The 22,266-nt window shown below is 43.9% G+C and overlaps 1 protein-coding gene across 1 annotated transcript in view; it reads left to right on the top strand.

Moving 5' to 3' along the window:
- The first annotated feature begins 448 nt into the window (after window positions 1-448).
- dlg1 (discs large 1) overlaps window positions 449-22,266 on the top strand; it is a 1,301,051-nt gene continuing 1,279,233 nt past the window's right edge. The window contains exon 1 of the mRNA XM_070096113.1: window positions 449-723. The gene's annotated coding sequence lies outside the window, so the exon portion shown is untranslated. The remainder of the gene's footprint in view (window positions 724-22,266) is intronic.

Raw genomic sequence — 22,266 nt, 5'->3', positions numbered from 1 at the left:
CCATGCACAAACATCGCTATAATGTACGAAATGAATACAAAAATGAGCGAAATAGTGACGAGTTTCTCCATTGGTTTTCGTCTCGTGAAGTGTTGCAAGAATGTGAAAGAAACGAATCAATTAGGACACTTTGAAAAGCTGGTTAATACAGTGATGGTTGTTGGTCCACGTAGATACAGTCATTCAGTGTACCAGTGGTGTTGACAGTGGCAAGAAGTGTTAGTGTTAGTCTGAAGTGTTAGTGTTACGTGTGTCTTAGTGGTGTACTGTACTAACTGTAAGTGTTACCTGTGTCGTAGTGTTGCTGATTGTTACTGTCACGTGTTAGTTTAAATATTACGTTTGTCGTTACTTCGTGTTTTCACATGTGATTGTGGGATCTTTCAGTTATTTTCTAAATTGTTTGTATTATAGCTAAAATAAAAAGAACACAGGTGTTGAATATGTTGAAAAACAGACGTAACAGCTACAGTAACTGTGAGGGAAAAATAAATTAGACAGGAGCAGAACGAATACTTATAGATGAGTAAACCTTCACAGTAACATTGACAAGAAGTTGAGTTACCTGAGATGGATGTGTGGTTAATGTCAGGGAAGCTACCGAGGAACAACCTATTACCTGAGGATGGTTACTGAGAAAGATCTAAGAGTGACATTGACCTCAGCTGCTGCTGACTTGACTGACCTTTGTGCTGCAGCGGGGGTTTTTAAATCATACTAATGGTAAGTGCCAACACTTCAATATTATCTTTTATCAACTGTTGTTATTTTTCGTTATTATTATTGTTATTATTATTATTATTATTATTATTATTATTATTATTATTATTCGTATTCGTAAGATGTCAAAACGTTGGATACCTTTACCTTTAATATACCTGGATCAGGCTTGTCTGATGCTTGCCTGGTCAACCGGGTTGTTGCTGGTGGCGGCCCAGTGGCCCACATAATCTGGGCCTGGTTGATGTGCCACTTGAAGATACTTATCCAGTTTTCTTTTGAAGACTTCTACACTTGTCCCAGCAGTGTTACTGGTGCCTTCTGGTTAGATGTTGAATAGTCTGGGACCAGGGATGTTGATACAGTGTTCTCGTACTGTGCCCACGGCGCCGCTGCTTTTCAGTGGGTTTATTTTACACTTCCTCCCAAATCACTCCAGTCTGTTATGACAATGTTCAGATTTGGGACTAGGCCCTGAAGTACTTTCCACGTACATATCATGTCTCTCTCCTCCGCTCCAGTAAGTGCATGTATATTGAGGTGTTCTAGTAATTTAAATGCTTTACTGACTACTAGTACCAGTTATTACTACTACTACTATCACCTATCTGCTACTACAGCCTACTACCTGCTGCTACTGCCTGCTATTACCCACAACTACTGTTACCTACGACTACTACTATTACCTACTACCACTATTACTCAGTCCTTGGTCACTACACTTCGGGCTACGACACACGCACTCTAGTCCACTGTCTCAACTCCACATCCTCTGGAGTTCACACTCACTCCACTCCACATGCTATTCCGTGTTCGCTCCTGTGCAAGGAAATTGAAGTCCACGCCCATTGCAATCCGTGCTTAATCCATTCCTCGCCCGCGTCCATCAGTTAGATGGGTGGTTGAGGTCCTGTTGGCAACCCACTTCTGGAACGGTAATTGGTAGGTAAACAGCGTTAATGTGTAGCCAAATAATAGAGAGGGAGAGGGAGAGAGAGGGGGGGAGAGAGAGAGAGAGAGAGAGAGAGAGAGAGAGAGAGAGAGAGAGAGAGAGAGAGAGAGCGAACGAACGCGAGCCTTGGCGTCACTACAAGAGATCTCTGGCTGCATCAACACACAGGACAGGTGCGTCAGGGTGTATAATTGCATTTTCGTTGTTGTTAAATGTAGTTAATTTGGCGAAGAATGATTTTGCGCTCACCTGTTGAGGTAATTACGAGTTGTTGTTGTTGTTCCTCTCGCTCCGTTGCTTCACCGATCCACCTTTTTTAAATCCATGGGTAAGTGAGCTTTACGACAGGTTTTTCAATTCCCCCCTTCCCCTTCCATTCCTCTGGAATCTTTTTTTTTTTTACAATATATTTTTTTATTGACGGGGTTTTTACCCCCCCCCCCATGATTTTTACTTACTGCTGATTTTTATTTAACATTATTGAGAAGGATTTGTTTTTTTGTGTGTGATTTTTTTATCGTCAGCTGTTTAATAAAGTTTTTTATATTTTTGTTAAGGTAACAATTGATAGAACCCAAGTTAGATTTCCGGGCGAGCCAGTACGTAGGAGCTTGTCCCATAATATTTCCTGCAGCTGGCCTGCTACCAGGTTAGGTAAGGTTTGCCAGGAAACTGGACAGGTGTCTCCTGACGCGGGTCTTAGTCATATGATGACCCCCACCTGGAGCTTTTGGTTATCTGACCGAGGCCTTCCGCTGGCTTACCCCTCCACCTCTTTAAAAAAATATGGTTATGGTTATACCTATTCTATCAGTAATTAGATGGACAGGTGCAGGATAGGTGGTTAGTTGACTGTTGTGGGTCTTGCCCTTTCCTTCACTTCTTCACTTCTCTCCTCCTCTTCTTTCCTCATCCCTCCGTCTTCTACCCCTCCTATTCTCATCCTTCCTTCCCTGTGCTCTCACCTCTCCCGGTCCTCTTCCTGTGGGAGAGAGCATCATCTGTGATGCGTCACACGGGACAAGGTGCCGTTGGTATGACCTGAAAGATCTAAGCGATATTTAATGTCCCATTGACTCTGCTATTTCACTCCACTCCCGCAAATTTGTCCCAAAGAGAGAGAGAAAGAGGGGAAGGGAGAGAGAGAGAGAGAGAGAGAGAGAGAGAGAGGGAGGGAGGGGGGGAGGAGGAGGAGGAGGAGGAGGAGGAGGAGGAGGGAGAGGGAGGAAGGGATGACTCAAGTCTGGAACACATTCGTACAGCATTATGATGTCAACGAGATAGTCAATTGATCAAATGAAAATGCTGGCCCACAGATGGCTCCAGCTTCCTCCTGTTCCCTACTTCTATGTTTCATAACAATGAAATGCTTTCAAATGAGCTGATGTAAATAAGTTCTTAGCTTGTCAGTAAAGTTAGGAATCCTTAACTTGTAAATAGCTTGTCAATAAAGCTAGAGATCCTTAATCTAACCTTGTCAAACCCTGTGTAAAGAGTGAGAAGAGAGAGTCAGGGGGAAGGGGGCGCCTTGTAACAGGATATAGTCACATTGCTTAACATTTTTTGAGGATAGTGGGGACTAACTTGTATTTGCCAGGGCCGACCATCGAAGTTCACTCCTCTTCAAGACACACAGGAGAAAAGTTGAACGCGGAGGTAGTGTATTGGCTCCACGACTCGCGTTACGCTCCTCGTTGAGCACCACTGAACCAGCATTTTGACCCCTGAAGCGAGGAGCGTTTGAGTTACAGTTGCCATGACTTGCTCTGAGTGGTCAATGGGCCTTAACTGCCATCAATTTAATGACTCAATCGAATTTGACGCGTGTGTGGGGAGACGACACGCCTCTCCCTGCTCCACTACCGTCAGTTTTATGTACCCAGACGCTGGTGGGGGTATGAGCGTATTCCCTCGCTACTCCAACCTCGACTTATTTTACGCGAATGAATTGAAACCGCCAGAAGCAAGCGCTGTTGCGAGCTTCTTCAAAGGCCGGCAGTAGTGGCAGAGTGCAAAATATTTAGCAGGATTTAGTTTCTCATTTGTATGACAGGAGAGTAGTGCCTCCCTGGATGGTTGTTGTCTACCATCCCACTACTTTATATGACAGGAGAGTAGTGCCTCCCTGGATGGTTGTCTACCATCCCACTACTTTATATGACAGGAGAGTAGTGCCTCCCTGGATGGTTGTTGTCTACCATCCCACTACTTTATATGACAGGAGAGTAGTGCCTCCCTGGATGGTTGTTGTCTACCATCCCACTACTTTATATGACAGGAGGGTAGTGCCTCCCTGGATGGTTGTTGTCTACCATCCCACTACTTTATATGACAGGAGAGTAGTGCCTCCCTGGATGGTTGTTGTCTACCGTCCCACTACTTTATATGACAGGAGAGTAGTGCCTCCCTGGATGGTTGTTGTCTACCGTCCCACTACTTTATATGACAGGAGAGTAGTGCCTCCCTGGATGGTTGTTGTCTACCATCCCACTACTTTATATGACAGGAGAGTAGTGCCTCCCTGGATGGTTGTTGTCTACCATCCCACTACTTTATATGACAGGAGAGTAGTGCCTCCCTGGATGGTTGTTGTCTACCATCCCACTACTTTATATGACAGGAGAGTAGTGCCTCCCTGGATGGTTGTTGTCTACCATCCCACTACTTTATATGACAGGAGAGTAGTGCCTCCCTGGATGGTTGTTGTCTACCCTCCCACTACTTTATATGACAGGAGAGTAGTGCCTCCCTGGATGGTTGTTGTCTACCGTCCCACTACTTTATATGACAGGAGAGTAGTGCCTCCCTGGATGGTTGTTGTCTACCATCCCACTACTTTATATGACAGGAGAGTAGTGCCTCCCTGGATGGTTGTTGTCTACCATCCCACTACTTTATATGACAGGAGAGTAGTGCCTCCCTGGATGGTTGTTGTCTACCATCCCACTACTTTATATGACAGGAGAGTAGTGCCTCCCTGGATGGTTGTTGTCTACCCTCCCACTACTTTATATGACAGGAGAGTAGTGCCTCCCTGGATGGTTGTTGTCTACCCTCCCACTACTTTATATGACAGGAGAGTAGTGCCTCCCTGGATGGTTGTTGTCTACCATCCCACTACTTTATATGACAGGAGAGTAGTGCCTCCCTGGATGGTTGTTGTCTACCATCCCACTACTTTATATGACAGGAGAGTAGTGCCTCCCTGGATGGTTGTTGTCTACCGTCCCACTACTTTATATGACAGGAGAGTAGTGCCTCCCTGGATGGTTGTTGTCTACCATCCCACTACTTTATATGACAGGAGAGTAGTGCCTCCCTGGATGGTTGTTGTCTACCATCCCACTACTTTATATGACAGGAGAGTAGTGCCTCCCTGGATGGTTGTTGTCTACCGTCCCACTACTTTATATGACAGGAGAGTAGTGCCTCCCTGGATGGTTGTTGTCTACCATCCCACTACTTTATATGACAGGAGAGTAGTGCCTCCCTGGATGGTTGTTGTCTACCATCCCACTACTTTATATGACAGGAGAGTAGTGCCTCCCTGGATGGTTGTTGTCTACCGTCCCACTACTTTATATGACAGGAGAGTAGTGCCTCCCTGGATGGTTGTTGTCTACCATCCCACTACTTTATATGACAGGAGAGTAGTGCCTCCCTGGATGGTTGTTGTCTACCATCCCACTACTTTATATGACAGGAGAGTAGTGCCTCCCTGGATGGTTGTTGTCTACCGTCCCACTACTTTATATGACAGGAGAGTAGTGCCTCCCTGGATGGTTGTTGTCTACCATCCCACTACTTTATATGACAGGAGAGTAGTGCCTCCCTGGATGGTTGTTGTCTACCGTCCCACTACTTTATATGACAGGAGAGTAGTGCCTCCCTGGATGGTTGTTGTCTACCATCCCACTACTTTATATGACAGGAGAGTAGTGCCTCCCTGGATGGTTGTTGTCTACCATCCCACTACTTTATATGACAGGAGAGTAGTGCCTCCCTGGATGGTTGTTGTCTACCGTCCCACTACTTTATATGACAGGAGAGTAGTGCCTCCCTGGATGGTTGTTGTCTACCATCCCACTACTTTATATGACAGGAGGGTAGTGCCTCCCTGGATGGTTGTTGTCTACCATCCCACTACTTTATATGACAGGAGAGTAGTGCCTCCCTGGATGGTTGTTGTCTACCATCCCACTACTTTATATGACAGGAGAGTAGTGCCTCCCTGGATGGTTGTTGTCTACCATCCCACTACTTTATATGACAGGAGAGTAGTGCCTCCCTGGATGGTTGTTGTCTACCGTCCCACTACTTTATATGACAGGAGAGTAGTGCCTCCCTGGATGGTTGTTGTCTACCATCCCACTACTTTATATGACAGGAGAGTAGTGCCTCCCTGGATGGTTGTTGTCTACCGTCCCACTACTTTATATGACAGGAGAGTAGTGCCTCCCTGGATGGTTGTTGTCTACCATCCCACTACTTTATATGACAGGAGAGTAGTGCCTCCCTGGATGGTTGTTGTCTACCATCCCACTACTTTATATGACAGGAGAGTAGTGCCTCCCTGGATGGTTGTTGTCTACCGTCCCACTACTTTATATGACAGGAGAGTAGTGCCTCCCTGGATGGTTGTTGTCTACCATCCCACTACTTTATATGACAGGAGAGTAGTGCCTCCCTGGATGGTTGTTGTCTACCGTCCCACTACTTTATATGACAGGAGAGTAGTGCCTCCCTGGATGGTTGTTGTCTACCATCCCACTACTTTATATGACAGGAGAGTAGTGCCTCCCTGGATGGTTGTTGTCTACCATCCCACTACTTTATATGACAGGAGAGTAGTGCCTCCCTGGATGGTTGTTGTCTACCATCCCACTACTTTATATGACAGGAGAGTAGTGCCTCCCTGGATGGTTGTTGTCTACCATCCCACTACTTTATATGACAGGAGAGTAGTGCCTCCCTGGATGGTTGTTGTCTACCATCCCACTACTTTATATGACAGGAGAGTAGTGCCTCCCTGGATGGTTGTTGTCTACCATCCCACTACTTTATATGACAGGAGAGTAGTGCCTCCCTGGATGGTTGTTGTCTACCATCCCACTACTTTATATGACAGGAGAGTAGTGCCTCCCTGGATGGTTGTTGTCTACCGTCCCACTACTTTATATGACAGGAGAGTAGTGCCTCCCTGGATGGTTGTTGTCTACCATCCCACTACTTTATATGACAGGAGAGTAGTGCCTCCCTGGATGGTTGTTGTCTACCATCCCACTACTTTATATGACAGGAGAGTAGTGCCTCCCTGGATGGTTGTTGTCTACCGTCCCACTACTTTATATGACAGGAGAGTAGTGCCTCCCTGGATGGTTGTTGTCTACCATCCCACTACTTTATATGACAGGAGAGTAGTGCCTCCCTGGATGGTTGTTGTCTACCATCCCACTACTTTATATGACAGGAGAGTAGTGCCTCCCTGGATGGTTGTTGTCTACCATCCCACTACTTTATATGACAGGAGAGTAGTGCCTCCCTGGATGGTTGTTGTCTACCGTCCCACTACTTTATATGACAGGAGAGTAGTGCCTCCCTGGATGGTTGTTGTCTACCATCCCACTACTTTATATGACAGGAGAGTAGTGCCTCCCTGGATGGTTGTTGTCTACCATCCCACTACTTTATATGACAGGAGAGTAGTGCCTCCCTGGATGGTTGTTGTCTACCATCCCACTACTTTATATGACAGGAGAGTAGTGCCTCCCTGGATGGTTGTTGTCTACCATCCCACTACTTTATATGACAGGAGAGTAGTGCCTCCCTGGATGGTTGTTGTCTACCATCCCACTACTTTATATGACAGGAGAGTAGTGCCTCCCTGGATGGTTGTTGTCTACCGTCCCACTACTTTATATGACAGGAGAGTAGTGCCTCCCTGGATGGTTGTTGTCTACCATCCCACTACTTTATATGACAGGAGAGTAGTGCCTCCCTGGATGGTTGTTGTCTACCATCCCACTACTTTATATGACAGGAGAGTAGTGCCTCCCTGGATGGTTGTTGTCTACCATCCCACTACTTTATATGACAGGAGAGTAGTGCCTCCCTGGATGGTTGTTGTCTACCATCCCACTACTTTATATGACAGGAGAGTAGTGCCTCCCTGGATGGTTGTTGTCTACCGTCCCACTACTTTATATGACAGGAGAGTAGTGCCTCCCTGGATGGTTGTTGTCTACCGTCCCACTACTTTATATGACAGGAGAGTAGTGCCTCCCTGGATGGTTGTTGTCTACCATCCCACTACTTTATATGACAGGAGAGTAGTGCCTCCCTGGATGGTTGTTGTCTACCATCCCACTACTTTATATGACAGGAGGGTAGTGCCTCCCTGGATGGTTAGCATCTACCAATCTGCTATCTTACTTTTGAAGCGAGTATGAGGAGGTATTACAACCACCTTTCCCAGCAAGCTACAACTATTCCCAAGACTTACAGTGTAAAAGTGTTTATTGAGGTACCTCTGACTCAGCTCAGTGTTCAGCTTCCATCTGTGTCCTTTTGTTCTGATCCCTTTAATATCACTTTTTTTGTCCCTGTCCGCCCAGTTAATGCCACTGCGTACCTTTGATGTTGTGATCATGTCTCCCCTGATTATTCGCTCTTTGAATGACGTGAGGTTCAGGGTCTTTAGAACAACTTCCCCCTCTCTCTCTCCTAGTGTTTTTTATCTCTCTCTCTCTCTCTATCTATCTATCTATCTATCTATCTATCTATCTATCTATCTATCTATCTCTCTCTCTCTCTCTATCTCTCTCTCCTTTATGAATATCTCAGCGGAAGATATTTTATACAGCCTTTGTAAGATTCTGTGTTCATCTTTTGCATGCACTGGTGAGGGTCTGGGATGCTTTTCGCCGTTTCCCTATGGACGTCTGACATAGCCTTTTGTAGTCCTAATCAGTTCTGTGGTTATTGAAGTTAAACAGCCCTTCACACTGGCTCTTTTCTGGGATCTCGGTGCATATTCTTGTGTTGTCTGAGTATATTGTATTTGAGAATATGTCCCCGGTCAGTTTCTCGTTGTTCGTGAAGGAAGTCGTCGTTCATGATGGACTCTATTAAGTGTTAGTTCGAAGTAAATTTTCCCACACAGCCCCAGTAACACCCGGGTGTGCTCCCAGGTACTGTAGTCTGCTACAGTAATGTTATGTTGGTTCATAGCAGACATTCCACAGAGCCCCAGTAACACCCGGGTGTGCTCCCAGGTACTGTAGTCTGCTACAGTAATGTTATGTTGGTTCATAGCAGACATTCCACACAGCCCCAGTAACACCCGGGTGTGCTCCCAGGTACTGTAGTCTGCTACAATAATGTTATGTTGGTTCAAAACAGACATTCCACACAGCCCCAGTAACACCCGGGTGTGCTCCCAGGTACTGTAGTCTGCTACAATAATGTTATGTTGGTTCAAAGCAGACATTCCACACAGCCCCAGTAACACCCGGGTGTGCTCCCAGGTACTGTAGTCTGCTACAATAATGTTATGTTGGTTCAAAACAGACATTCCACACAGCCCCAGTAACACCCGGGTGTGCTCCCAGGTACTGTAGTCTGCTACAATAATGTTATGTTGGTTCAAAACAGACATTCCACACAGCCCCAGTAACACCCGGGTGTGCTCCCAGGTACTGTAGTCTGCTACAGTAATGTTATGTTGGTTCATAGCAGACATTCCACACAGCCCCAGTAACACCCGGGTGTGCTCCCAGGTACTGTAGTCTGCTACAGTAATGTTATGTTGGTTCATAGCAGACATTCCACAGAGCCCCAGTAACACCCGGGTGTGCTCCCAGGTACTGTAGTCTGCTACAGTAATGTTATGTTGGTTCATAGCAGACATTCCACAGAGCCCCAGTAACACCCGGGTGTGCTCTCAAGTACTGTAGTCTGCTACAGTAATGTTATGTTGGTTCAATACAGACATTCCACAGAGCCCCAGTAACACCCGGGTGTGCTCCCAGGTACTGTAGTCTGCTACAATAATGTTATCAACCCTCTTCCACTTAACAGGTTTCAGAATAAAATTTGCAAGGAGGACAATATTTGGTGTAGGTTCTCTGCTCTGTGACTTCTTCAGTCGTTGCTGACAGTGGTCTATACACAAAAATAATTACCACATTAATTTTCTCCCGCTGTAATTCCCGACACTTGAAGCGCATCATTTAGTCAATTCAAAAGTTTTTTACAACCAAGTCAGTCTAACATAGATTTCAACTCCCTGTGACCCCTGTCTCCCCCTGAAGGGAGGTTCCTTGATGCTGGTAGTGAGGGGGCTCTTGATCTAAGGAATTAGATCTGTGCTTCAGTAACCTGAATGCCTTTCATATCCCTTTCCCCACATGCGCTGTATAATCCTTACGGTTTTAGCGCTCCCCCATGATAAAAGTAATTCCTCCCTCTGACGTGTTAACTTGTAATACTGTATCCATATCTAAGCATACAGAACATCCCTTGTGTGTGTGTTTCTGTGAATACTACAAACATGGCATTTGCTCCAGTCAGGAGTTCGCTTGAGTGGTTAATTTAGTTGTTTTTAGTTAATATTAACCCCTGAATGTCCGCAAAAAAAAGGGAAGGTACTCTTTCTGGGCCCTGAGTGGCACAAACTCGGAACGATTGATGGGTTGTCTCGTGTTCTGTGATAACATGAACAACAGAACATGAGCAGAAGTCTCTCTATACCTTTGACGTATTTTTGATGAGTTTCGAGAGCTGTTCTCTATTCCTCGCGCCCGGCCCTGGGCCAGGCTCGTCTGGTGCGTGTGTGTAGCAATATTCACCATGCTTCCCTGTTTTTCGAACGTCGTTTTGTTCATTATATACTTCTTGCGTGTGGCAGGACGGTTCTACAAGACTGGCATTCTCGCATTTCCCGTAGAGAGGATTTCTTTTAAATTCATGTTAAGCGCTAAAACCATGTGAGTCATTCAGCGCAAGACGTGGTGCAGGCTTGATACTCCGTCTGCTGAGCGCCAGACACACGCACTTCGAGGGTTGATAGTTTTACACCGCTCCCTAAATTTGGGACGGATTGTGGATGGGATAGAAGTTGACAGCGAGGGACAGTTTGATTGAGATTGGAAGCTGCGGCTGTGGCGGGATAGATGATTCTCTCTCTCTCTCTCTCTCTCTCCCCCTCCCTCTCTCCCTCCCTCCCCTTCTCTCTCCCTCCCCTTCTCTCTCCCTCTCTCAGTTCCCCTGACCGTAGTCGGCATCATCCTGCCTAACTTTTCCACTTCAGGGACTCCATGGGTTGTATAATACTCTTCCACAACAACACAAAATATTCTCGTTTTTTTCTTTTCACAGGCCATAGCACCTTCCCCTTTCTACCTTTTTTTTTTCATTGACCACCAGTACCTCTTTCTTTCCCTTTCCCCCATCCCACACACTCCCCTTCACATAACTCACCTGAGTTGTGATGTTTTTCATGCAGTGTCTTAGGAACCTGACCTGCGTCGGGAAACACTTGTCCAGTCTCCTGACAAATCTTACCGAACCTAGGAAGGGGTGATACCTAATCCAGGAAGGAGTGGTACCTAACCTAGGAAGGAGTGGTACCTAACCTAGGAAGGAGTGGTACCTAACCTAGGAAGGAGTGGTGCCTAATCCAGGAAGGAGTGATACCTAATCCAGGAAGGAGTGGTACCTAACCTAGGAAGGAGTGGTACCTAACCTAGGAAGGAGTGGTACCTAACCTAGGAAGGAGTGGTACCTAACCTAGGAAGGAGTGGTACCTAACCTAGGAAGGAGTGGTACCTAACCTAGGAAGGAGTGGTGCCTAGCCTAGGAAGGAGTGGTACCTAACCTAGGAAGGAGTGGTACCTAACCTAGGAAGGAGTGGTACCTAACCTAGGAAGGAGTGGTACCTAACCTAGGAAGGAGTGGTACCTAACCTAGGAAGGAGTGGTACCTAACCTAGGAAGGAGTGGTACCTAACCTAGGAAGGAGTGGTACCTAACCTAGGAAGGAGTGGTGCCTAGCCTAGGAAGGAGTGGTACCTAACCTAGGAAGGAGTGGTACCTAACCTAGGAAGGAGTGGTGCCTAACCTAGGAAGGAGTGGTACCTAACCTAGGAAGGAGTGGTACCTAACCTAGGAAGGAGTGGTGCCTAACCTAGGAAGGAGTGGTACCTAACCTAGCAAGGGGTGATACCTAGCGTAGCAAGGAGTGGTACCTAACCTAGGAAGGAGTGGTACCTAACCTAGGAAGGAGTGGTACCTAACCTAGGAAGGAGTGGTACATAACTTAGCAAGGGGTGGTACCTAGCGTAGCAAGGAGTGGTACCTAACCTAGCTAGGGGGGTACCTAACCTAGCAAGGGGGGCACCTAGCGTAGCAAGGAGTGGTACCTAACCTAGCAAGGGGTGGTACCTAGCGTAGCAAGGAGTGGTACCTAACCTAGGAAGGAGTGGTACCTAACCTAGCAAGGAGTGGTACCTAACCTAGGAAGGAGTAATACCTAACCTAGCAAGGGGTGGTACCTAACCTAGGAAGGAGTGGTACCTAACCAAGCAAGGGGTGGTACCTAACCTAGGAAGGAGTGGTACCTAACCTAGGAAAGAGTGGTACCTAACCTAGCAAGGGGTGGTACCTAACCTAGCTAGGGGGTACCTAACCTAGCAAGGGGGGTACCTAGCGTAGCAAGGAGTGGTACCTAACCTAGCAAGGGGGGGGGCACCTAGCGTAGCAAAGGGTGGTGGTACCTCGATCCTCCGTTGACTGTGCGAGATCCCCCTGCCTCTTGATCAGCCAGGCTGTTGTTGGTGATCCGTGTCATGATAAGTTACTTGAAGCCTTTCAGGGTGACTCAAATAAATCAAAGGTTCACGAGTGACTCTGCGGACTCTTCAACTCTCAAAGTTTTCCACTCTCAAGACGCTCTCTTGAACCTTGTTTTACACTTTGCTTTTATGCGGTTTTCTTCCTCTGTTGTTGTTGTTGTTGTTGTTGTTGTTGTTGTTGTTGTTGTTGTTGTTGTTGTTGTTGTTGTTGTTGTTGTTGTTGTTGTTGTTGTTGTTGTTGTTGTTGTTGTTGTTGTTTCTCTATCTCCTCTTTACCTCTGTTGGTGCTCTTGCTTTTCTATCTACTTCTCCCCTTCTTTCTTTGTTGGTGTTGCTGTTACGCTTTCTCTTCTTCCTCTGTTGGTGCTGTTACTCTTTTATTCTCCTCTTCCTGTTTTGGTGTTGTTACTCTTGCTTCTAGTCTTCCCCTTTCTTCATCTGCCCCTTTTCTCTTTTATTCGTTATCTCTTATCCGTTTTAATCATATTTTTCACTTATGCGTTCTTTTCTGTTTTACATCTTATACGTTCTATTTGCATCTTAGAACGTATTTTGCGTTTTATTTTCTCTCTCGCGTTTTCTTTTTCTTTCTTCCAGGACGATCATGAACGCTTCTTAAAAAAACGATTAATATTAAAATTAATATTTAAACCTCCCCTTCAGTGAGTCTTGATATTGAAGGGCTTTTGATCCGAGGAATTAGAGCTGTCCTCCACTTGTATCAGACCTGGTTCACACCCATGATCTCAGGCGCTATACGACCCCTTGCAGATTTAGCGCTTTCCCAGGATTGTGTAGTATGCATGGGACCCATAACAGGGTAACTCTCTGTCCACGTTTTTCAAATTGCAGTTGATGTGTTGGATAGGCTCAGTTGTGTTGGATAGGCTGTTGATGTGTTAGATAGGCTTACATAATATACTGGATAGGCTCATATATGCTGGATAAGCTCACATGATAGGCTGGATAGGCTCACATGATTTCTAGATATGCTTACATGATAGGCTGGATAGGCTCACATAGGCTGGATAGGCTCACATGATAGGCTGGATAGGCTCACATGATAGGCTGGATAGGCTCACATGATAGGCTGGATAGGCTCACATGATTTCTAGATATGCTTACATGATAGGCTGGATAGGCTCACATAGGCTGGATAGGCTCACATGATAGGCTGGATAGGCTCACATGATAGGCTGGATAGGCTCACATGATAGGCTGGATAGGCTCACATGATAGGCTGGATAGGCTCACGTGATAGGCTGGAAGATATATTTCCTTTACAGAAAACTTTCTGTATCACTTCTATATACATAGAAATATTTTGTAACACAGATGAATACATAAGAATATTTTGCAATACAGTCAGATGGAAATATTCTGCAACACAGCTTGATACATGGGAAAGTTTTGCAATACAGTCAGATACATGAAAAAAGATACAGGGTAACCTTCCCTTGCGGGTCATGTTTGGAGACTTGCTGTAAAATAAATGTCAGAGTGATTTAACGTGGCGTGTGTGAAGTGGTTGGGGAGACTATCTCTCCCTGTCATCAGGGGTAAACCCTGGTGGGTTATTCACAGCACGGAGTACTAGAACCTGTTGAACGTTGTGTACTCTGGCCTGAGTTCTGGTTTCTGTTTAATGCCTCGTGAACACGTAACCTGTGTGTGACTTGAAAAAGCCCACTGTGTGGGTGAAACGTTGTCAATAAAGGATCACATTATACTGCATATGTGTTTATATTTCCAACGTGAACACGTAAGATAGCAGGTAAATCATTATCTCGTGAACTTGTAAGATAGCAGGTAAATCTTTATCTCGTGAACTTGTGTTACAAAAAACGCGATTCTAAAAGCTTTAGAGATCTCCAGTGAATACTAGAAAGGACTGCCTTTCTAGCATCCAGCCTGTTACTGGGTTTTCGTAACAAGTAGTCAGTATCCTTGTCCAGTTATCCATTAGAATTCAGTATGATTCAATAGTGCTTCAGGATTACAACTGGTAGGCTACTAACTAGAGAAATTAAAATTTAATAAATTTATTAAGTCTAGAGGTATATTATCAAATTAAATTAAATTAAATTATTCACAGTAATTAAAATAATATCAATTCTCTCAAGTACAGTATTATTGTGCTGAAAGCACATATCACATTTATAATTCTTAAGTACCGTCTGGTACATTAACATTTAATAAGATATTACAAATATGTACAAGTTTGTGTATGCGTGTAAGTGCTCCAAGTAGTTCGTTATGTCTCACGACTCAACTAGACTTAAACAAGTGACTGACAAAGTCCTTACATAAACTAACTTCTTGACCAACTGGCAATCAGAACAGTCTGCTTGAACAACAAAAAGAATGCTAAGCCCAATAGCAATATAACAAGCAACTGCGACACAGAATCAGGAACAAGGAGATAATATAACGACACTAAGTAGGGACCATCTGCAGATCCTCCACAAAAGTCACAAAACTCCCATGCTACTGAATTTAAGTTCAGCATAAGAAAATCCTCGACTGTGATAATACACAGATACCAGTACAAGTTAAGTGAGAAGTTACAGCTCAGGACCTGAGATGTTTCGAGTGTCTATGTGACACACAACCTCAGTACAACGTCGAAAATCACTGTCTATACAATGTTCTGTGAACAGAGTTCTACAGAACTAACAAGAATAATGAGACAGACAATCTGTCCAACCACCAAGAGAATCTAGACCAGACTGAATACTTCAGGCGAGGTGAGGACACCCCCCCTCGATCACGTGATAGCTCCGTGGGTTGCTGCCCAGCAAGAAGCCGGCAGTCTAACGAGCCACAAGCGATAATTACAGTAGTTAGACAATCAAGACTTGAACTGAGCACATAATATGTTACATCCTACCTCACAAAATTTAGCTAAGTCAAATAATAATAATATAAAGCAATATATTTACGGTTTAGCTATTATCGCAAATATAAGCAATATAAAATTATATGAAAAGGTGATAATTATATATATACATTATATTCATAATCATAATATACATTATATATATTGCAACCCATTCAGGGGTTGCAACAACTTGTAAGATGACAGGTAAATCTTTATCTCGTGAACTTGTAAAGTAAAAGGACACAAGTGCAACTAATGTGACATTTATTGTGGCAACGTTTCGCTCTCCAGGAGCTTTATCAAGCTCCTGGAGAGCGAACCGTTGCCACAATAAATGTCACATTAGTTGCACTTGTGTCCTTTTACTTTACATATTGTCGGTAATTCTACCAACTTTATTACAATCTCGTGAACTTGTAAGATGACAGGTAAATCTTTATCTCGTGAACTTGTAAGATGACAGGTAAATCTTTATCTCGTGAACTTGTACGATGACAGGTAAATCTTTATCTCGTGAACTTGTAAGATGACAGGTTTGTAGATGAATGGTTCAGAGAACCGACATGTTGATAAATTAGACAAATGTGCAACTCTTGGGTATCTTTATTGAGGAAACGTTTCGCCACACAGTGGCTTCATCAGTCCATACATAGGAGAAACTTGAAGAACAGGAGGAGAATGAGGTAATCAGTCCCTCAACCTTGAGTCGATGTGTTCAGTCCATCAATCTTGAATAGAATACGGCATATGACACTGCAACTTCTTGGGATCTTAATACTTAGGAATTCTTCGCTTGCCTAATTCTTGGGCACGACCTACTTCCGCATTGAACAAATGTGACACCATCTATGACTGCTGCACCTCTCCTGCCATACGGTTTATAAGCTGCTTCTCCGCTCATATGCCGTATTCTATTCAAGATTGATGGAATGAACACATCGACTCAAGGTTGAGGGACTGATTACCTCATTCTCCTCCTGTTCAAGTTTCTCCTACGTATGGACTGATGAAGCCACTGTGTGGCGAAACGTTTCCTCAATAAAGATACCCAAGAGTTGCACATATGTCTAATTTATCATCAAGATGACAGGTAAATCATACAAGCTTCTGATTGCATTCAGTACACAATTTCTCTTTTTGCTATTTTGAATTAAAATTCCACGTGAAAAAACTAATCTGTTAAGTACAAAACATACGGAAAATAAATCAGAAAAAATATATAGATTTATTTTGGCAAGAGAGGAGAATACGAACAGGTTAGCCCAGGGCCTGGCTGCGGCAGTAGGAAAACACTCGAAACCAATCAGAGGTAAACCAGAGTGATAAGATGAAAAAAAAGTCCTTATGGGGGAAAATGTGATCATTGGGGTGCCACAAGGATCGCTACTTGTGCCGATAATGTTATTAATTTATACGAATGACTTGGCAAAAGGTATAACAATTCTACAGGAAAATTTTTGCAGATGTTACAAAGATGTTAAGTTGTTAAAGATGTTAAAAATTGAAAAAGGTATTGCGAATCCTTAAAAAAACTACTCAAATAAATTGAGGAAATTAAATGAAAAATGGATGATGAAATCGTGAGAATAAAAACACTGGTGGCAGAGAATCTTTCTGATACAACGCTTTGCCCATGACTGGTGTTTAGCAGGTGCTTTAATATGTGAGAAAAGGTATGGTGATACCGACAAAGTTTCTCGTGGCGAAACGTTTTCTTTAATAAATGTCCTGAACTGTACATGAGTATGTTTTTCCCACGATTTAATACGTGCTGAAGACAGCCTTGGGCGAAATGTTGTGTAAGTAGTATCATCGGCTAGTGTCTTTATTCCCACTTGAAACATAAGAAAGGAGGAACACTGCAACAGGCCTATTGGACCATCAACAGGCCTACTGGACCATCAACAGGCCTACTGGACCATGTTTGTAGATGAATGGTTCAGAGAACCGACATGTTGATAAATTAGACACATGTGCAACTCTTGGGTATCTTTATTGAGGAAACGTTTCGCCACACAGTGGCTTCATCAGTCCATACAAAGGAGAATCTTGAAGAACAGGAGGAGAATGAGGTAATCAGTCCCTCAACCTTGAGTCGATGTGGTCAGTCCATCAATCTTGGGAATTCTTCGCTTGCCTAATTCTTGGGCACGACCTACTTCCACATTGAACAAATGTGACACCATCTATGACTGCTGCACCTCTCCTGCCAACGGTTTATAAGCTCCTTCTCCGCACGTATGCCGTATTCTATTCAAGATTGATGGACTGACCACATCGACTCAAGGTTGAGGGACTGATTACCTCATTCTCCTCCTGTTCTTCAAGATTCTCCTTTGTATGGACTGATGAAGCCACTGTGTGGCGAAACGTTTCCTCAATAAAGATACCCAAGAGTTGCACATGTGTCTAATTTATCTACTGGACCATCAACAGGCCTACTGGATCATCAGGCCTTCTGGACCATCAGGCCTTCTGGACGATCAACATGCCTACTGGCCCATAAACAGGCTTACTGGCCCGTACTAGGCAGTTCTTTCTCAAACCTACTAACAAAATTATTTGTCCAACCCATCGTCAACGCTACCCAAGGAATAAGCTGTGATAACTCTGTTAACTCGTATGAAAGTCGCACTCAGATATTGAAAGTGTTAGAGAGATCTAGGAGTGATTATTTAACAAAAAATTGTCAGTGGACGATCACATGGACGATATTTTGAGAAATCCGCACACCTTTGATGAGTTTCGAGAGTCTTTCTAGTCCCGAAGCCCGGCCATGGGCCAGGCTCGTCTGGTGCTAGCTTGGTCAGTCAGGCTGTTGCTGCTGGAGACCCGCCGCCCCACATATCCAGAGTTATGACAGGTCAGAATTGGAATATGTAGCTATTGTGGGGTGTTTACGTCTAAAAACATGTGGACAGAATAGAAAATGTAGTATAAGCCACAGAGGAAGAGAGGAGCCATGGTAACCACGAACAAGGTCGTAAGAGGAGATGAAAGAATAGATAAGGACGATTATTTAGTGAATTCGACAGAAAATTATACAGAGGCCACGGTTTTATGTTTAGGAAAAGATGGAGCCGAAGAGAGACAGAGTCTCTCTTGTCAAGGAGTTGATTACTGAAGACGGGATAAAACGAACATTGAAATGCTCCTGTAGGTACAAGCAGGTATGCAGAAATGCTTACTTGCTTGTAGCTAGTTCTCTCTCTCTCTCTCTCTCTCTCTCTCTCTCTCTCTCTCTCTCTCTCTCTCTCGATAAATTAGACACATGTGCAACTCTTGGGTATCTTTATTGAGGAAACGTTTCGCCACACAGTGGCTTCATCAGTCCATACATAGGAGAAACTTGAAGAACAGGAGGAGAATGAGGTAATCAGTCCCTCAACCTTGAGTCGATGTGTTCAGTCCATCAATCTTGAGTAGAATACGGCAGAGAAGCAGCTTATAAACCGTATGGCAGGAGAGGTGTAGCAGTCATAGGTAGTGTCACATTTGTTCAATGTGGAAGTAGGTTGTGCCCAAGAATTAGGCAAGCGAAGAATTCCTAAGTATTAAGATCCCAAGAAGTTGCAGTGTCTGACAGGTTTGTAGATGAATGGTTCAGAGAACCGACATGTTGATAAATTAGACACATGTGCAACTCTTGGGTATCTTTATTGAGGAAACGTTTCGCCACACAGTGGCTTCATCAGTCCATACATAAGAACATAAGAACATAAGAACGAAGGAACACTGCAGAAGGCCTACTGGCCCATGCGAGGCAGGTCCAAGTCTCCTACCGGCTTAAGCCAATGCACCCAACCTAGTCAGGTCAGGTCACATTGACTTAAGGGAGGAACACGGCAACCGACCTGGTAGCACAAGCTATCAGGTCTAACTCACACCCACCCACATCTACTCATGTATTTATCCAACCTATTTTTAAAGCTACACAACGTTCTGGCCTCTATAACGGTATTTGGGAGTTTGTTCCACTCATCCACAACTCTATTACCAAACCAGTACTTTCCTATATCCTTCCTGAATCTGAATTTTTCCAACTTAAAACCATTGCTGCGAGTCCTGTCTAGGCTAGATATTTTCAGCACACTATTTACATCTCCTTTATTTATTCCTGTCTTCCATTTATACACCTCAATCACTTGTTAGACGAAGAATGAGGGGAGACCTGATCGAAGTGTATAAATGGAAGATAGGTGTTAATAAAGGGGATATTAACAAGGTCTTGAGGATATCTCTCCAAGAGAGAACCCGCAGTAATGGATTTAAATTAGATAAGTTTAGATTTAGAAAGGACATAGGCAAGTATTGGTTTGGAAATAGGGTAGTTGATGAGTGGAACAGTCTACCTAGTTGGGTTATTGAGGCTAGGACTTTGGGTAGTTTCAAATTTAGGTTGGATAAGTACATGAGTGGGAGGGGTTGGATTTGAGTGGGACTTGCACATCAGAGCTTATTTCTTGGGTAGCATTGAAAATTGGGTGGGTCAAATGTTTGTTTGAACAAATTAATGTCTTAATTTGAACAAATTAATGTCTTGGTCTGAGAAATGGCAGATGAAGTTTAATGTGGATAAGTGTAAGGTACTTGCCCTTGGTAATGAAAATAACCCTCGAAGCTATAATCTAGGTGAAGTAGAGCTTGGTCATACAGAATGTGAAAAAGACTTGGGAGTCATGGTAAGCAGAAATCTAAAGCCAAGACAGCAGTGCCTCAGTGTGCGCAACAAGGCCAACAGATTACTTGGATTTATCTCAAGAAGTATAAGTAACAGAAGTCCAAAAGTTATTTTACAGCTCTATACATCACTAGTGAGGCCTCATTTAGATTATGCTGCTCAGTTTTGGTCCCCTTACTACAGGATGGACATAGACTCATTAGAGAACATACAGAGAAGAATGACTAAAATGATTTACTGTGTAAGGAACCTCCCGTATGAAGATAGACTTAAAGCCTTAAATCTCCACTCTCTGGAGAGGCGTAGAATGAGGGGAGATATCATTGAAGTGTATAAGTGGATGACGGGCATAAACAAGGGAGACATTAATAAAGTACTGAGGATGTCGAACCAGGTAAGAACCAGGAATAATGGATTTAAGTTGGATAAATTTAGATTTAGAAAGGACATAGGTAAGTACTGGTTTTCTAACAGAGTTGTAGATGCGTGGAACAGTCTTCCCAGTGGGGTGATAGAGGCTAGGACCTTGGGCAGCTTTAAGAAGAGACTGGACAAATATATGAGTGGGAGGGGCTGGGTTTGATTGGTGTTGGGGGGTGTGAGAGTTGTTTCTTGAGTAGCTTTAGGTAGATGTCGTTTTGATAAGGACCTGCCTCGAATGGGCCAGTAGGCCTTCTGCAGTGTTCCTACATTCTTATGTTCTTATGTTCTTAGTGGGATGAATTGTAAAGGACCTGCCTAGTATGGGCCAACAGGCCTGCTGCAGTGTTCCTCCTTTCTTATGTTCTTATGTTCTTATCCCCCCTAATTCTACGTCTTTCTAGAGAGTGCAGTTTCAGGGCCCTTAGTCTATCCTCATAGGGAAGGTTTCTGATACATGGGATCAACTTTGTCATCCTCCTTTGTACATTTTCCAGAGAATTTATATCCATTCTGTAATACGGTGACCAAAACTGTGCAGCATAATCTAAATGAGGCCTAACCAAGGATGTATAGAGTTGAAGAACAACCTGAGGACTCCTATTATTTATGCTTCTTGATATGAAGCCAAGGATTCTATTAGCTTCATTGCGAACACTTATGCACTGTTGTCTTGGTTTCAGATTACTGCTAACCAGAACTCCTAAATCTTTTTCGCAATCCGTAATATTAAGATCCACATTATTTAGTTTATATGAACATTAAAATGGTATAAAATACCGACAGATTGTTAGGTAAGACACATATGCAACAGTTAGGTATCTTTATTTTGAAACGTTTCGCCTACACAGTAGGCTTCTTCAGTCGAGTACAGAAAAGTTGATAGAAGCAGAAGATACTTGAAGACGATGTAATCAGTCCATCACCCTTAAAGTTTTGAGGTGGTCAGTCCCTCAGTCTGGAGAAGAGCATTGTTCCGTTGTCTGACAACGGAACAATGCTCTTCTCCAGACTGAGGGACTGACCACCTCAAAACTTTAAGGGTGATGGACTGATTACATCGTCTTCAAGTATCTTCTGCTTCTATCAACTTTTCTGTACTCGACTGAAGAAGCCTACTGTGTAGGCGAAACGTTTCAAAATAAAGATACCTAACTGTTGCATATGTGTCTTACCTAACAACATTTAGTTTATATGTGGCATGGTTATTGTCCTGTCCAACATTTAGAACTTTGCATTTGTCTATATTAAACTGCATCTGCCACTTCTCCGACCACTGCATCAGTCTATTCAAATCTTCCTGGAGTGCTCGAATGTCCTCGTCAGAATGAATTCGACGGCCTATTTTGGTGTCATCGGCAAACTTGCCGATGTCGCTCTTTATGCCCTCATCTATGTCGTTTATGTAGATTGTGAACAGCAGGGGGCCCAACACTGACCCCTGTGGAACACCGCTCGTGACGCTTCCCCACTCTGATTTCTCCCCATTTATGCAAACTCTCTGCTGCCTATTTGTCAACCATGCCTCTATCCAGGAAAAAATTTCTCCTCCTATTCCATGTGCTTTAATTTTCCTCAATAGTCTCTGATGTGGGACCCTGTCAAAAGCCTTACTGAAGTCCATATACACAATATCATATTCATTACCATGATCTACCTCCTCAAATACCTTAGTGAAAAAAGTTAATAAATTCGTAAGGCAGGAACGCCCCTTTGTAAAACCATGCTGAGATTCGTTGATTAATTTATGCTTTTCAAGG

This window comes from Cherax quadricarinatus, chromosome 52 (assembly GCF_038502225.1).
Source record: "Cherax quadricarinatus isolate ZL_2023a chromosome 52, ASM3850222v1, whole genome shotgun sequence".
NCBI lineage: Eukaryota > Metazoa > Arthropoda > Malacostraca > Decapoda > Parastacidae > Cherax > Cherax quadricarinatus.
This window is presented reverse-complemented; position numbering and strand designations above follow the sequence as displayed.